The sequence below is a fragment of the Hirsutella rhossiliensis genome (genome assembly GCF_020360975.1).
Source record: "Hirsutella rhossiliensis strain HR02 chromosome Unknown scaffold00001, whole genome shotgun sequence".
Classification (NCBI taxonomy): Eukaryota; Fungi; Ascomycota; class Sordariomycetes; order Hypocreales; family Ophiocordycipitaceae; genus Hirsutella; species Hirsutella rhossiliensis.
In genome coordinates, this window is record NW_025408667.1 from 5,595,005 (window position 1) to 5,607,325 (window position 12,321).

A 12,321-nucleotide genomic window follows, 5' to 3' on the forward strand; every position below is an offset into this window, starting at 1 on the left:
TATATAGTCCTTATAAGATCCGCTTATATAAATAAGGATATTATCTATATATATAAATATAAACTTATTAAGGAAGTCTTAAAGTATATTATTAATATAATATAAAAAGGTAGCGAGTGCTCTTAAAAGGCTAAAAGGCGTTCTAAGCTACTTAAATAAGCTATAGTATATATAGAACGCTATCTTTTACTTATTACCCTTTAAGATCTATACTTTATAAAACGCTTATTTTATATCTAGCTTTATAAACTACTTTACTTTTAAGAAGTTATAAAGTATATTTAAGATTAAGGGTAAAAGGTAGTAGTCTAGCTTTATAATTATATTTAAAGACTTATAATTATAATAAAACTATATCCCGCTTCCTAGCTTATATATAAATAAAACTAGCGCTCTTACTTTAAAGCTACTTACTTAAATAAAACCCTTATTTAAGAGGTCCCTTAGTATCTTTTTTAATACTAATAGCTTTATATATAATATACTATATAGCGGCCTAAATAGTATAGGTAGTTCCTACCCTTTCTTATTAATATAGAGTACGACCTTATAGTTTACCCTTAGCTTATATAAGTTAAGCTTATTTACTTTTTAAAACTTAAATAATAGTAAAAGGTTATAAAAGCGCTTTAGTATTTACTACTATAGCTTAAAGGGCAACTTTAGCTTCTTTATTTAAAGGACCTTATTAATATCTACTAAGCTAACTATATAAACCGCTATATTAGCTACTATATAACCTTCCTCTTACTTTAATCGTTATATAGTTCTTATAAAAATAAAGGTAAGGACCTCTTATACTAAGCGTAAAGCTTATATACTTAGTCCTACGCTTATAAAACTATTATTATAGTAGACCTACTATTATATAAGCCTAAACTATAGCTTCTTTTAGTATAAAATTAAGTATAACTTTATATATAATAACTAGGGTTTCTTAAGAATTAAGAGAAACTTTAGTTAAAGGATTATATAAGCTATAATAAGCTTATAGTAGCCGTTAACCTTTATAGCTAGTTATATAATACCCTTAATCTCTATACCTTTTATTATATTTAAGGCGCTCTTTACTTACCTTAGGGCGATCCTTTTTATTAATACTTCTATTTCTTATATAAGCGCTTTATTAACTATAGCGTAATACTAATAGCTCTTATTTATAAGGGCGGCGACTAATAAAGAGTTATTAATTATAACTTATATTAAAGTAAGCTCCTTTTTTATATAAGCGGATAACTCCTCTTTCTCTTTTACTAGTACTAGTAATTAAGGCTTTAAAGCCTATCTTTACTTTAGAGCTACTCTTTTCCCTCTAGGCCTAAGAGTATAGAGTCCTCCTTATTATCTAAGGTAAGGAGCGGCTCTATCTTTATTACCTAAACCGCTATAGGCCGCTTAGTTAAAAAGAAGGAGCATTTTAATATAAAGTATATATACGCGCTATAATATAAATAGTAGCTATTAGCTTTCCTCTTTTTAATTTCCTTACTTATTACTTACTTTACTTACTACTTTATAACGACCGGTGTTATTCCTAAGGGATAAACCTATCGAGGGGTTTATGTTAGCAGATATAATAGGGCGTAGTCTAAGCAATAATATATATATTACGTTAGTGATAAGTTAGAGGTCGTAGACCGTAGACTATAACTAGGTAATTAAGTAATCGGAATTAGAGATAAGATCGTAATAGAGATCGTAATAATTATGTTAAAAGCTAGAGAGCTATCTATCTAAAGGAGTGAAAGTGGGTGGCTATATATACCCGTAGAGACTATCCTTAGATTACGGTCCTAGCCGTGATCCCCTTCGTGGCTTACCATAGCTTACTCGTAAGCTATGCTCCTAAATAGTGATCTATCTATACAAGGCTTACTTAGCTCACGTACGCTCTAGGTGAGCTAAGCCTGAGTGACTTCTCGTCCCGACCATTGTTCCGAGCCGCCTTATTACGTGAACGTGGCCGGCTCTCCTACGGCCCGCTAACCGTGGTCGTAACACGATGTCTCCCCTCCTTTTAGTCTTATCCGCAAGACCTGCTGCTGCCATAGCCGCCGTGTATAAATATACCCTTATCGCGCGTATATATGTTCCCCGTTTTCGTCCTTTCTATCCCTTAGGATATGCTGCTAACAGTATGTCTAGTCGCGTGTCGAAGGATCGTTCTCGCAAGACCCTTAAGCGCATTCGTTTAGCTGAGTCTATTAATCGTCTTAGTTTCGACGTTATACCGTGTTCTTTCTGTTCGTTGCGCGGCTTCCGCTGTAAAATGCTAGAGAAATCTTCTAAGTATGCCGAATATATGCGGCGGGGTCGTTCCTACGATGCGTCGGGCGTGGCGATTAGCTCTCGTAGGTGACTTCGTTGTCCTGCCTATTATTTGCAGCTAACGTGTTTCCTAGTATCCCGAATAAATCTAGAGTCCGATCGATTAGATAAAGAAGAAGAAATTGCTAAGGAGCGAATATTAAAAGCTTAAGCCGACCTAAACGAAGCCTTAGCTCGTTTAGCGCGGCTTCGCCGTTAAAAGCGCCAGCTAAAGACGAAGGGTACCGAGATAGTCCGTCGGGGCCTTCGTTCCTTAGATAACCTTAACGAGGCTGAGCGCTAAGAATCTAAAGCGGTGGTCGATGTTTAGTCTATAGGTGGATTTAATGTGATTAATTAGAATGCTATTAGTTCGTTGGGCGATTTTACGATGCCTAGGGTGGATTTTGCTAGTAGAACTATCGAAGCAGAGAACCGTAGTAGGTTAAGTGCTTAAGTGGTTCCTAGGTATTTTCCTCTAGTCCGTATCCCTTCTACTTAATAAGGTATTCTTATTGCTAACCTTGTTTTCTTATGTCTAGTATTTATTCTGCTTTATATTCTTAATCGTCGTCGACTTCGATTTTTTCTTATAGTTTAGCGTTTCGTAGCGCTAGTTCTAATAATAAGATATAAAATATCGGGTATATCCGTATTATTGTTAGTAGCGAAAGTTCGTAGTTGACTTTTAAAATGGTTTTCTTTACCTTAAACGGTCTAAGTTTTTTAAAATCTAATTTATTGCTTAGTCGTTTTATTTTAATGTTTCGTCGTACGAGGTAGACTATATCTCCCTCTCGAAAGATTAGTCCCTATAATCTTTTCCGATTATAGTAAGTAGATATTCGTTCTTTAACGAATTAAAGTTCTTATTGCATTTCTTTATGCAATTTTCGTAGCTAATCTGCTTATAGTATCGCTCGTTCCGCTTATAGTCCTTATCGAGTAACCTTAAATGCTTCTAGGTTATATCCGTAATTAGCGTATGCTGGTAAGAGCTTGGTTATTTCCGTGACTAAGCTATTATAAGCTAGTTGCGCTATTAGTAGCTATTTAACCTAATCGTTTTATTCGTAGCTAATATAGCATCGTAAATATTATTTAAGCGTTTAGTTAAGTCGTTCTGTTTATCTATCTATTTATAGGTGATAAGCTATGCTAAGCTTATGTTTCGTCCCTAATTATGCTATAAGAGCTTGCTAAAACTTAGCTATAAATATGCTTCCTCTATTAAAGACAATCTCGTTCGGTAGTCCGTGATTGCTAACAATTATTCGTAGGAATATATAGGCTAGCTCTTCTATATTGCTTGCTTCTTTGTATAGTAAGAAGTATCTATACTTCGTTAGTCTATCGGTAATAACGAATATGCTATCGTACTTAACGTTAGTTATAGGTTCTTTTAACGGTAGTAGCTTTATAATATAGTCGAAAGCTATTAAATCCTATGGTTTCTCTAGTACTAGTAGCGGTTGCAATTCTCTATATAGTTTATATCGTTTAGCTTTACTTCGTGCGCAAAGTTTACATTCTTTAATAACTTTTTATACTACTTCCTTAAGCTATAGGAAGTTATATTATCGTCTAATCCGTTCTATTATCCTTCGGATTCCCTAATATCTATATATTAGATGTTTATATATATCTTATATAACTTTATCTCGTAATTCTAGTAGTATCTAGATTTTGTTTTTATATATTAGAACTTCTAAATGTCCTATGTCGCATCCGTTTAGTGCTTTATATTCTTTTATCTATTTTAAGATCTTTTAGTATATCGAGTCGTCGGGTTATACTTTAAATATTGTGTTTAGCTATCGTTGCTAGTAGTTCCCGTTTTCGTTAATTCCTAGGAGCTATCCTTTCGCTATAGGTGCTCCTATATCGTAATCGCTTCGTCGACTAAGGGCATTAGCTCGACCGTTTTCTATTCCTTTTTTATAGATTATTTCGTAGTCGAATTCTAATAAGTATTCGGCCTATCGGATCTATCGTCCGTTTAACTATTGCGTCGTTGCAAAATATAAGATATTCTTATAATCTATATAGACCTTAACTTTATATTTGCTTCCGAGAAGGTAGTATCGAAATTCCTTAAAAGCTTAAATAATTACGAGGAATTCTTTATCGTAGATAGGGTAATTAAGTTCTACGCTATATAGCTTTTTCGAGTAGAATGCAATTAGTCGTAGTCTTCCTTTATTATCTTTCTATCCGATTTATACTCCTAGAGCAAAGTCTAATATATCGGTTTCGAGTTCGATTTATCGTTCTAGATCGAAGGTAGTTAAGACTAGTTCTTACGTAATCGTAGTCTTAATGCATTCGAAAGCTTCGTTAGCTTTATCGTCCTATATAAATTCTTTTTCCTTCTTCGTTAAGTCGTATAGTAGTATTACGATCTTTCCGAAATCTTTAATAAATCGTCGGTAGTAATTTGCAAATCCTAGGAAACTTTATACGTCCTTAACGTTCTTTAGCGTTAGCTATTCTTTAACTAAGTTGATCTTATCTTATTATATTCGTATCTCTCCTAGTAAGATCGTGTGTCCGAGGAAGTCTACTTCCTATATATAGAACTTGCTTTTCTCTAGTTTAACTAGTAACTTCGTATTCCAAAGTGCGCGGAGTACCTTATAGACATATTCCTTATATTCTTCTAGGGTATTCGAGAAGATTAGGATATTATCTAGGTATACTACTATAAAGATATCTAAGTGTTTGCGTAGGACATTATTAATTATCCGTTAGAAGGTAGCTAGTGCATTTATAAGTCTAAATAGCATTACTAGATATTCGAATAGTCCGAATTTCGTTCTAAAGGCTATTATCTATTCGCGTCCCTTTTTTATGCGTATTAAGTTATAGGCGCCTTTAAGGTCGAGGGCTATAAACTATTTTTTGCCGTGTAGTCGATCTCGTAGTTCCGATATAAGCGGTAATAGTGTTCGGTCCTTTATTGTAATATCGTTTAAGCGTCTATAGTCGATAACTAGTCGTAGCTTGCCGTTTTTCTTTAGAATAAATATAACTAGATAGCCTGCTTTAGATATTGATGTTCGTATATATCCTTTTCGTAGATTCTCGTCGAGGTAGTCGCGTAGCGTTTATAGTTGCTTTTCGTTTAGGTTATAAATCTTATAGAACGTTAGCGTTGTTCTATCCTTAAGATAAATTTCGTGGTCCTATTAACTATATTCGGGTAACCCTATCTCGAGTTCTTCCTTAAAGAGTTTATCGTATTTCCGGTATTCCTAGGGGATATTCTTTATTCTATCTTATAGGCTTTATTCTTTCTCTTAAGAGCTAGTTTCTCTTAACTCGAGCTCTTTATTAATTTATTTAAGGTCTTTCCTTAGAGTAGTAATAACTCTTCGGATCTTCGTATTATATCCTTTATTCTATTTATGTCGGATGCTAGGTTATATAGCCGTGTTAGTTAGTACGTAGGTCTTATTAGTCGATTTTATTATGTCCGCCGGTTCGGTTACTATCTTCGTTCGTATCGCTAAAGCCCGTAATAATTTGCTTAAACGGTTATCCATTTTATCCTATTTAGTAGCTAAATCATCGCAAAATTTTACTTTCTCCTAAATCTGCTAGTCCTAGAAACTTACGTCTTCGTTCTAACGCAGCTAGCTAGTTTTCTAGTTAATTAGTAGGTTGCTCTCCTATAGCTATAGAAGTCCTAATATAAGGTCGTGTTCTCTAATATCTATAATATCGAAGTTAACTTATTCGTTATGGCCCTAGATATTAATATCGAGGTAATCAATCTCTATATTAATAATTCCGTTATTATAGTTAAAGGCCTCTCCTTCGATGTTCGTGAGTTTATATAGATCTATCTTATATTTCTATATAAGTCGGTAACGATTAACGACTCTAGGTAAAACGTAATTGCCTATCGCGCCGTAGTTTAAAAGTATACGTGCGTGATATCCCGCGATTTAGATATCTAATACTATTTAGTCGCTATAGCTTACCGTTGCTATATATAGGGTCCTTAGATCTTATTATATCGTGCTAATCTATAGCCCTTTTATAGATAGCGTACCTCGTTTTTTGCCTGGTCCTTATTTATTTTATTTAGGTATTCTTCTTTGATTTATTATTAATATCGTTTCTTTATATTTTTATCGCGTAGTGTCGTGTCGGGGCTTAAGAGACTGATTTCTTATAGCTAATCGAAGATTTCTTATTTCTCGACGCTATATCGTTTACATTATGCTACTTCGTAGTTAATTGCGTACTATACTTCGCAATTCTATTTGTTTTCGTACTAAAGGTCGAGTTTTCGTTTAGCGTCTTTCTATTTTTCGCGTAGTATTTCCGTGTCGATTCTTCCTTAGTCGAATGCGGCTTATAGCCTTCGTACGTATTGCTAATAATCTTTTAGTGCACCGTTATATCGTTTATGCTATGCTCGTGCTTTTTCGTGTTTATAAACTCTATAATTCGGGTATACGCATTCGTTATAATCTTCTTCGTCGCATTTAATTCGTTACGTAAGTCTTTAAAAGATTAATAGTTCGGATACCTTAGAGCGAGTAGCGTTATGCTATTCCTCTATTTTAGCGTGTTTATAGATTTTATATATCTCCGAAAGACATCTCGTTAATAAACCGTAATTATCGCGGCATTCGAGTAGCGTGCCGTAATCGGGTTCTAATAATATAACTTAGTCGTCCGGGTAGCGTTAATCGATTTTCTAGTAGTCTAGTTCTATGCTTAGGTAGGGTTTCGAAAGTACTTATCCCTCGAACCTAACCGGGAAGGCGTCGTATCGTGCCTTTATCTAGAAGTATGTTATGCAATCTAAGTAGACGCATAATATCTATAAAATATACTTATAGTGCTTATAAGTAAGTAGTATTTATAGATCGTCTTTAAATTCTCCTTATAGTTGCTATTCTCGTTATAGAGCTATAAAGGTATCGACTACGGCGATGGCTATAGCGTAGTCTCCTTCGCGTAGTGCCGGTTAATATCGAATCGATATAGCTTATTAGTTTTCCGTGAGAATTTAAGGCGTTTATTAGGTTCTAATTTTAAGCATTTCTTCGAATTCTTCGAAGTATAGAGCGTATTCTCTAATCGTAGCATTCTCCCTTAGTAGCGAGGGTAGTAGTACGAGTTCGTTCTTATCTTCCGTTTCTCCGGGTGTTTCTTATTCTTTAGAGCTTATATCGTCGACACTTCGTTGTTCCTCTTTAGGTAGTTGTCCGAGTTTCGTAAGCATAAGGGCTACGTCTATATCTTCTTTATTGTATTGTTTATAGACTGCCCGTCGTTATTATCGATTTTTATTTCGTATATCTTCCTAGAATCGTTTGCCGTTCTTCCTAATCTAGTCTCGGGAGACTCCTTTAGGATAGGGGTATTCCGGTTCTGCGAATTTAACTTATTTCTATGTTTTAGGATCCCTTCGTTGCATTATTATAAGGGTCTTCTTTAGTAGCTTTAGGAACCATCCGGTACCGTTCTTATCGCTTAAGTATACCGTATATTCGTCGTCGTAGTATATAGTCTAACTAAGGAGTTTATGCTTTAGTTCCTATCTATTAGTAGCGTTTAGGTGTTTCTTACCTTCTAGGGCTAGTGCCTAGTAGGTTTTCTTCTCCTTGCGAGGTTGTCTGCATTCTTTAGAGTAATGTCTATGTTTCCCGTAGTTAAAACACTTTCCTTTGCTTTTCTATATTGCGTTTAGATCTATCCTACCTAGGTTAGTTATATAGGCGTAGGTAATAGGAGTTTCGCGCTTTTTTTTATAGTTAGCGCGTCGGTTAAAGTTATTCCTATAGGAAGGGTTCTAGTTTCCTCTTCCTTATTTCTTTTCTTAGCGTCGCGCGTACTATCTATCGTCGATTCGTACTACTATAGCAATATAGTCCGAGAGGTTATTAGGTCGATTTTCCTTATAGAGCTCGTCCTTAACTTCTTCTTTAAGCCCGTCGTAGAATCGTAATATAAGAGGTTCGTCGTCCTAATTAAGCTTTAAGGTAACTTATCGGAACTTCGTAGTATAATCCGATACTAAGATCCTTTATCGGAGTTCTCGAAGTTTCTATTCGGCTTCTCGTTCCTCGTTAGTTATTCCGAATACCTTCGTAATAGCTTCTTCGAATCCTTAGAAACTAGTAAAGACTTCGTCTATCTCGTTATCTCGTCGCGCTAGTTAGTTGTCGAGAAAGTCCCTTATAATAGGTCTAAACTAGGCGAGTGCCGTTCTAGATAAACAATTTCCTACGTAGAGTACTTTTTCGACTAGGTCCGAGAGTTTAGTAGGGTAAAACCGGTAGTAGGCTTTAAGTTAGGTGAGAAAGTCTCGAAGCGTGCTATAAGTACCGTCGAATAGTCCTAGCTATTTTAGTTTAACTGCTTCTCCGAGGTCCCTAACTTATCCGTTACCTCCTCCGTTTCTAAGTAACTATACCTTATATCGAAGGGTAATAATCTCGCGCATTATATCCTAAGGCGATATAGTTGCTCTAGAGTTAGTTAATCTAGCTTACTATATAGGCATATTAATAGTTGCGATATTGCTTAGAGTAACGCGGTATTGCACTAAATAAGAGCTTTTAACGTATAACGACCGGTGTTATTCCTAAGGGATAAACCTATCGAGGGGTTTATATTAGTAGATATATTAGGGCGTGGTCTAAGCAATAATATATATATTACGTTAGTGATAAGTCGGAGGTCGTAGACCGTAGACTATAACTAGGTAATTAAGTGATCGGAATTAGAGATAAGATCGTAATAGAGATCGTAATAATTATATTAAAAGCTAGAGAGCTATCTGTCTAAAGGAGTGAAAGTAGGTGGCTATATATACCCGTAGAGACTATCCTTAGATTACGGTCCTAGCCGTGATCCCCTTCGTGGCTTACTATAGCTCACTCGTGAGCTATGCTCCTAAATAGTGATCTATCTATACAAGGCTTACTTAGCTCACGTACGCTCTAGGTAAGCTAAGCCTGAGTGACTTCTCGTCCCGACTATTGTTCCGAGCCGCCTTATTACGTGAACGTGGCCGGCTCTCCTGCGGCCCGCTAACCGTGGTCGTAATACGTATATAGCTAGCCTAACGCGGTAAAGTATAGTTACCTTATTATAAGCTTAAATTCGGATTAGTATACCTATTTAAGCGAAAGGTCTATACTACTAGATATATATACCGATCTCGTCTACCTTCTTCGCGAGCTTAGTAGTAATAAGTTTCTTTTTTTATCTTCTTCTATAGTATAAAAAGAGGATAACGCTAGTAATACTATAGATATCTCTATCTCCGCCTTAAGGACTAAGGATAGAAAGAGGTAGTAATAGGAGGGTCGCTATATAGGCTACGGTAGTAAATCCTATTAGTTTTTAAAGTGCCCGCGCTAGGAGGCGCGGGTAAACGTACTCTAAGTAGTAGAGGGGCGTACGCGCTAGGACGGAAAGGAGGTTAGGTTCGACGATAGCGACTCTAGCGATAAGTAATCTTAGTAACGCCTCTACGGGCTTTATTAGCGTCCCCTCGTATACGGTAGTAGCTGCTATATAAACGGGACGTATACCTATAGCGACCGAAAAGGCGGCTAAGATATAGGAAGGCCGCTAATATAATATAGCTATAGCGAAAGGGAGTGCCTATATAGCCTTATACGGGAGGGAGCGGAGCCTTATATACCGGAGTACCGTCCCCTATATTACGGTACTAGGAGCTACTACCGTGCGCCGATATAAGGGGGGCGGGATACTATAAGCTTACTAAAGCTAGCTATGCGCCGTTTTATATGCCTCTACTCCTTAGCTAAAAGTACTAAAGCCCGACTCCTAGGGCGCGGCCCCTACTAATAATATAGTCTATCCGAGAAGCTCGCTTAGGAGGGTATTATACGTTATTTACTAACGTTTTTTCCACGACTAGGCGTATATAGTCCGCGCGAGGGTTCCGTCCCCTTAGGCGCGGTATTAGGTATTATTTAAAGGCGCGCCTCTTTAAAAGCTAGGTAGGGGTATAATATAAGGGCTTTTGCCTTATATAGGCCTAGACTAGGGTCTAGGCTAAGTCTATATATAAGCGGCCTCCGCGCCTATATAGGCTAGGCTTATACTTCTCTTCCTTTTCCCCCTTATAGATTATTAACCTTCTTTTAATAGACTATACCTAAGCCTATATCTTTACTTACTCTATAATACTAAGTAAAAAATAAGGTATACTATCTATAAAAGGGCTATAAACTAGCACGATATAATAAGATCTAAGGACCTTATATATAGTAATAGTAAGCTATAGTAACTAAATAGTATTAGATATTTAAATCGCGGGATATTATATATATATACTTTTAAATTATAGCGTAATAGGTAATTACGTTTTACTTAAAGTCGTTAATTGTTATTAACTTATATAAAGATATAAGAAAGATCTATATAAACTTATAAATATTAAAAGAGAGGCCTTTAACTATAATAATAGAATTATTAATATAAAGATTAATTACCTTAATATTAATATCTAGGGCTATAATAAATAAGTTAACTTTAATATTATAGATATTAAAGAATATAACCTTATATTAAGGCTTCTATAGCTATAAGAGAGCAACCTATTAATTAACTAAAAAACTAGCTAGCTATATTAAAACGAAGATATAAGTTTTTAGGACTAGTAGATTTAAAAGAAAGTAAAATTTTACGATAATTTAGCTATTAAATAGGATAAAAGGGATAACTATTTAAGTAAATTATTATAGGCTTTAGCGATATAAACGAAAATAGTAATTAAACCGGTAGATATAATAAAATCGACTAATAATATTACGACTATAGTTAGTAGGCTATAAAAGAGCCGGCTATATTTATATAATAAGGTAGCTTAGAATAATAGTTAAGATAAGAAGTTACTTAGGCTTAGCTTACCTAGAGCGTATATAAGCTAAGTAAGCTTTATATAGATAGATTACTACTTAAGAGTATAGCTTATAAGTAAGCTATAGTAAGCTACGAAAGGGATTATAGCTAGGACTATAATCTAAGGATAGTCTTTATAGGTATATATAGCTACCTACTTTTACTCCTTTAAATAAATAGCTCTCTAGCTTTTAATATAGATCTTTATTATAATTCTATCTTTAATTTTAATTACTTAGTTATAGTTTATAGTCTATAACCTCTAACTTATTACGAACGTAATATACTTATTATTACTTAAACTATGCCCTATTATATCTACTAATATAAACCCCTTAATAGGTTTATCCCTTAGGAATAATACTAGTCGTTATACGTTAAAAGCTCTTATTTAATATAATACTACGTTACTCTAAGTAATATTATAACTATTAATATACCTATATAGTAAGCTAAATTAACTAACTCTAGAGCTACTATATCGCCTTAGGATATAATACGCGAGATTATTACCCTTTAATATAAGGTATAGTTACTTAGGAATAAAGGAGGCAATAGATAAGTTAGGGACCTTAGAGAAGTAGTTAAACCAAAATAGCTAAGACTATTTAATAGTACTTATAGTATACTTTAAGACTTTCTTACTTAACTTAAGGCCTACTATTAGTTTTACCTTACTAAACTCTTAGACCTAGTTAAAAAGGTACTATATATAGGAAATTATTTATTTAAAACGATACTCGCTTAGTTTAGACCTATTATAAGGGGTTTTCTCGATAACTAACTAGCGCGATAAGATAATAAGATAGATAAAGTCTTTACTAGTTTTTAAGGATTTAAAGAAGCTATTATAAAAGCATTTAAAATAACTAATAAAGAACGAGAGGTTAATAAAAACTTTAAGAACTCCGATAAAGGATCTTAGTATTAGATTATACTACGAAGTTCCGTTAAGTTACCTTAAAGCTTAATTAAGATAATGAACCTCTTATATTATAATTCTATAATAGGCTTAAAGAAAAAGTTAAAGATAAGCTTTATAAGGAAAATCGACTTAATAACCTCTTAGACTATATTACTATAGTAGTACGAATCGACGATAGATAGTATACG